The sequence below is a fragment of the Camelina sativa genome, chromosome 5, assembly GCF_000633955.1.
Source record: "Camelina sativa cultivar DH55 chromosome 5, Cs, whole genome shotgun sequence".
Taxonomy (NCBI): Eukaryota; Viridiplantae; Streptophyta; class Magnoliopsida; order Brassicales; family Brassicaceae; genus Camelina; species Camelina sativa.
The window spans coordinates 33,234,306-33,239,686 of record NC_025689.1 but is presented as its reverse complement, the minus strand read 5'-3'; the positions used below and the strand labels follow the sequence as shown (position 1 = coordinate 33,239,686).

The 5,381-nt window shown below is 37.7% G+C and overlaps 1 long non-coding RNA gene across 2 annotated transcripts in view; it reads left to right on the top strand.

The window, feature by feature from the left end:
• LOC104788355 overlaps positions 772-5,381 on the top strand; it is a 9,415-nt gene continuing 4,805 nt past the window's right edge. For both annotated transcript variants that reach the window (XR_002038291.1, XR_002038290.1), the window contains exons 1-21: positions 772-889; positions 1,073-1,125; positions 1,262-1,331; positions 1,422-1,531; positions 1,638-1,697; positions 1,795-1,846; positions 1,985-2,083; positions 2,180-2,247; positions 2,337-2,451; positions 2,565-2,899; positions 2,978-3,148; positions 3,258-3,483; positions 3,571-3,622; positions 3,763-3,801; positions 3,888-4,042; positions 4,147-4,234; positions 4,328-4,490; positions 4,621-4,783; positions 4,907-4,924; positions 5,013-5,083; positions 5,179-5,232. This is a non-coding gene — a long non-coding RNA (uncharacterized LOC104788355). The remainder of the gene's footprint in view (positions 890-1,072; positions 1,126-1,261; positions 1,332-1,421; positions 1,532-1,637; positions 1,698-1,794; positions 1,847-1,984; positions 2,084-2,179; positions 2,248-2,336; positions 2,452-2,564; positions 2,900-2,977; positions 3,149-3,257; positions 3,484-3,570; positions 3,623-3,762; positions 3,802-3,887; positions 4,043-4,146; positions 4,235-4,327; positions 4,491-4,620; positions 4,784-4,906; positions 4,925-5,012; positions 5,084-5,178; positions 5,233-5,381) is intronic.

The window sequence follows — 5,381 nt, the reverse complement described above, 5'->3', positions numbered from 1 at the left end:
AAGATCTTCTTATCAAAATAAAGATTATTAAGGTTAATGTTTGCAAATTTCGTATTAACAATATTGTTCTCATAANAAGGGGAAGCGGTGAGAGGAGCGGAATCTGAGTCTGTTGGGGCGTTTGAAGATCTCGAACCGGAAGGGCGGTGACTGGGAACTCAGCGGGGCAAGAGCAGCGAGAGAAAAAACCAGATAGCAAGGGAATGGAGGAGGCAGACGAAGCTTAAGCATGCTCGGAGCCGAGATCTGGGATCTACAAAGGACTCCAGGAGGACTAAAAACGAGAACAACGGATCTAAGAAGATAGAGAGGGCAAAGAGGAAGCAGAACTAAAGGCCCAGCGACGCCGATCGGACTCAGCGTCGCCGGGGAAGCGAACCTCGGTGATTGTGCCAGAGAGAGTGCGGCTAGGGCGAACTCATTTCTTTGACTTCTCTTATGGTTGACTTACAACATTTTATAGTTTTGGACCTTTTTTTTTTTGTTCAAGAAAGATCTCAGCAATTTTTTACTAAACATTAATTAATAATGAATGGCTGTAAAAGATACGATTTGTTGACAAAGATACGATTTCCAAAAGATTTCCTTTTTTTTTAATAACCTACTTTAATGGTCTATCCACCGTTGGATCTAAAAGACAATTACAATCTAACGGCTGTAATAGAAAAATAGGATTTGGCTTTTATTAATAACCGTTGGGGTTCTCATCGCTCTCTATAAAGCACAGAGGTCTCTTCTCCTCTTCTTCACTGACACAAAGAGAGAGAGAGACTCGTCCGTCTTTCAGGTGGCGAAAGAGAAAAAAAAAAAAAAAGAGAGAAGAGTTAGGGTTTGATTTGATTGAGTTACGGCGGCGACTAACTAGGTTAGGGTATTGAACAAATCAGAGGTATTTCTTGTTTTCTCCTTCTTCTGAATTCGATTTTTGTATTTGATTTGACTGAGTTAGGGTTTTGATTCGAAAGTTTGTATTTTTTTTTTTTGATTGATTGATTGGTTTCTATTAAACTTAAAACTAACGAAGATTCATTCTTTCATTGGCTATCTGAATCTGATGATGGATGCTTGATAGTCTTTCTTTTTGACAGTCCCCCGTTTGACTCATTCAACACGGTCCTCCTAAAGGTGAAACCTTTTTTGTCTCTCCATCTAAAACTAATGGAAACATGTTCACTATTCCAATGAAAGTTTCAAACTTTGATATATACTTAATAGGATATTTTCAATTAACTAACCATGTGTTTTTTTCTTTCTTTTATAGGTTGTATTGGAACTCATTCAACACGGTCTTCGTCCCCGAGCTTTAAGTTCTTCGCCCCACACACAACAGAGTGAGTTCATAATCGGTTTAAAGTTTTTTTCTTTCTTTTCATTGTTACGATTTTAATTGCTTTGATGAAGCTAAGATTTGGTTTTATTAGCTTTCTTCACAGAATTAGGGGAGGAGTGATGCACACTATATGCAGGACGCAGCAACAACAAGGATGGAATGTAAAATTTATATATCCTTTTTTTTCTTAATATCTGTTAAGTAAGTGATCTCACATTCCTTTTCTTTACTGTCTTTTTTTCTTTTTCTTAACCTGTTTGAAGTTAAACCTTTATTCAGATGTAGAGGTTTTTTGAATATGATGCAGCTTGTGTGTGTGGTAAAATTAATCTCAGAACCGTGGACAAGACACTCATTATGCCCTCCTGTAAGTATGATTCCCGATACTTAAATTTGCTTCTTTCATTACTTACTCGTTTCATTATTTGACGTCTTGTCTTGTTACATATGGTTTTACTTTTCAGGCCCTGTGGATCATGCCAAAACCAGTTGGAGATGTTACATGTCCTCCAAAAGGTAAAACTTTCTGTCTCCAACTCCAATCCACAGTTAAAATTTGCTTAAAAGTCTTTTTTTTTTTGGGTCATTGTTACGATTTAGATCAGAAGGAGACTGATATTTTTGTTTTTTTTTTTCCCTTTGTTGCTTCCCTAGATGGTTCACTTTCTTCATAAAATTCGGGATGATGCACGCTAAATGACGCAGCAACAACAACGATGGAGTGGAAATTTAGTATCCTTTTTCTTGATCTCTGTAAGTGATTTCAAAATCCTTTCCTTTACTGTTTCTTTCTTTTTTACATGTTTAAAGTTAATCCTTATTCAGATGTGGAAGTTATTGAATGTGCAGCTTCTGGAAATTTATCATAGAGCGGTGGATTCGAGGAGGCTGCTTGCATATCAAACTCAGTGGCCAAGGTTCCATTTTTTTCCTCTGGCTCTTTTTGGTAGTTGGCTTGGAAACATTTATCTTGACTGAAGTGTGGCTTATCATGGCTATGATGCAGGTTGTACATGATGAGCTAGTGAAGTTGTGATGGCTGCTGGAGAAGTATCTGAGCTACGCTTTGCTAAACCAGGTCTTAAAGCCCTAGAAGACCTTTTCCTAAACAATTAAACTTGGTACTCTCTAATCTCACTCTCTCTATATCTTTCCATCCTTCTTCTTCTTCTTCTTCTTCTAGTTTGCAAATTCTCATATTTTTTCTGTTTTTTTTGGTCATGGATTTATTTAGGTGATATTATGTTTTCATGGATGTTTGATGAGATTCATGCCTTGAAGCAATTTAAAGTTGCCGCTGATCTCTTGGCCAAGAAAGATGATTTACCTCCACTATATGATAGTTGCTACGTTTCTCTGACTCTAAATCTTCATATGTTTTCTTTTTCTTATGGATCCGACAATGTTCCATATGTTTTGACATGTCTCTTTCTGGTAGGTGCGTGTTGTGTTGGCCATGGAAGATACATAACACAAGGAGCCAAGTGAAGGGCCCACAGCTGATGTTTGTTCTGTTTACTGGTGGACTCAGGAAAGAAGCTGCTTGCAGAGCCAAACTCAAAGGCTAAGGTTTGATGTTTTTTCTCTGCTTTCTATTTTACATGTTTTTAATTTTCCCTCTCTCACGCAATTTCTCAGCAATTTCAGGCCCGTGATTAGAGTTCCTTGTACTCAGAGCTGAAGTCAACGGTGCTCTTCTCCATCGAGACATGTATGTATGAAGCCAGAACTTAGGAGAGATTGTGTCTGCTACATGTCGTTTTTCACACCTTCTTGCTTCCTCTACCCGCAATCCAGCTTCTATCTTTCTCCTCCACGGTTTGCCTTCCAACCTTGCTTCTTATTTTTTTTCGTTTTGATCTCTGTTGAGTGGTTTTGTCATATTGTTTTTTTATTTGTCTTCTTTGTGATGTTCTGTTTTGTGTAGCTGAGACGAGAGCTATGGAGTTTGGTGAAACCGAAGAGTGTTGTTGGCCATGGAGGATACATATATCAGATGGACCCAAGTGAATAGCCCAGATGTTTCTTCTGTTGACTGAAGTGTGGCTCATCACTGCTATGTTGCAGATTGTACATGATGATGAGCTTGAAATTGTGATGGCTAGTGGATTCGAGGAAGGAGGCTGCGTGCAGATAGTTATAATGCCTTGTAGGTAATTCCCGATACTTGAATGGCATCTTTTAACGTCTTGTTACATTTAGTTTTACAGTGAACAACAATTATGCCTTGTTTCTTTCAGGCACCGTGGATCATCCCAAAACTAGTAGGAGATGTCACATGTCCTCCAAAAGGTAAAATTTTTTTGTCTCCAATCTCCACACACAGATTGAGTTAAAATCAGCTTAAATTTTTTTTTTGGGGTCATTGTTACGATTTAGATCAGAAGGAGACTGATATTTTTGTTTTTTTTTTTCCTTTGTTGCTTCTCTAGATGGTCCACAACGTTGCAGCAGCTTCCTGCTCTTATCAAGTATACTTCATTTATTTTTGTTCATTCTATTTGATCCACTTTTTACTTGGGAAATGATTTGATACATTGCGTGAACTTGTTTATAGGCTGCATCTTTCGTGGCCAATGTTGATGAGTGGAAATGGAAGTTAGGCGTTCTGTTGGCCAATGATAGCCAACAAGAAATTGTTTCCAGAGACAAAAGGGATCGATGGGATTATGAGCAAATTTCAAATCTTGCCAAGAGAATGGGACTGTACAGGTATAGAAACTAGACCTTTATTTTTTTCAATACCAATTTCGTATCTTGCAGTATGTGCTAACCTGATTTCTTGTTTCATTGTGTTTTTGGTTCTAACTTAACAGTGAGATTTATGGGAAGTGGTTGTCGCAAGCGAGGTTTCCTCTACCCAATTACCGGCCAGATTAGGATGACAATCGACCACAACGAGAGGTAACATTGCCTCCCTTGGTTTACCAAAACCATAAGGCACAATTTATACTTGTAGTTTAATATGCTGAATTTGTAACGCATCCCATTTTGCAGGTGGTACTTCCTTTGAGTTAGCAAAGAAGGGTTCCTGCAGAACACCTTGTGTTACTTTCTCTTAGAAGAAGTTGGTATTTGATAATATTTGATCTCACTTCACTTCACTTCACTTCTTCTGATACTTTGGCTCCCATCATCTTCTCCATGGCAACATTTGAAGGTATGATTGACAACTAATGTTTTGCTGCAACATTTTGGTTTCTACTCCCTTGTCTTGTTTTTTCTGTCTTTCTGATATGAAATCCATTTTTTTCTGGAATTGATTTAGCTTTATTGTCTTACTGTATCAGATCCTAACTTGATTCTCCCTCACAGTGATCATTGTTTGAATTGCTGCAGCATGGCCAACTTGTTTTCGTAGCAGATTGGAGCTCAAAATCGGACGTGGAGTTATTGAATATGATGTAGCTTCTGGAAAGATTATCATAGAACCGTGGACAACTCTTATGCCCTGTAAGTAATTCTTAATACTTGAATTACATCTTCTTTCACTAGTCGTTTGATTTTTTTTTAACGTCTTCTTACATATGGTGTTACCATGTTTCTTTCAGGCCCTGAGGATCATCTCAAAACCAGTCAGTTGCAGTCCAAAAGGTTAATATATCAGATCCTAAATTTACTAGAGTTATTTAGCTTTGTTGTCTAACTGTATCAGATGCTCAACCAATAATCCTTTATACAGATGTGGAGTAATTGAATATGATGCAGCTTTAGGAAAGTTTATCATAGAACCGTGGAAAAAACTTATGCCCTGTAAGTAATTCCCTATACTTGATTTGCATCTTCTTTCACTACTCGTTTGATTTTTTAATGTCTTGTTACATATGCTTATACCATGTTTCTTTCAGCACCTGTGGATCATCTCAAAACCAGTTGGAGATGTTACGTTTGTCCTCCAAAAGGTGAAACTTTTTGTCTCCAGTCTCCATAGTGAAAAGACTATCTATTTTCTCAGTTCCTGATTTTATATGGATCACGTTCAGCTCAACTGGTTCCTACTATATCTTTCCAGGTCTCTGTGTGTCAAATGTAAATGGAATTTTGGGTGGTG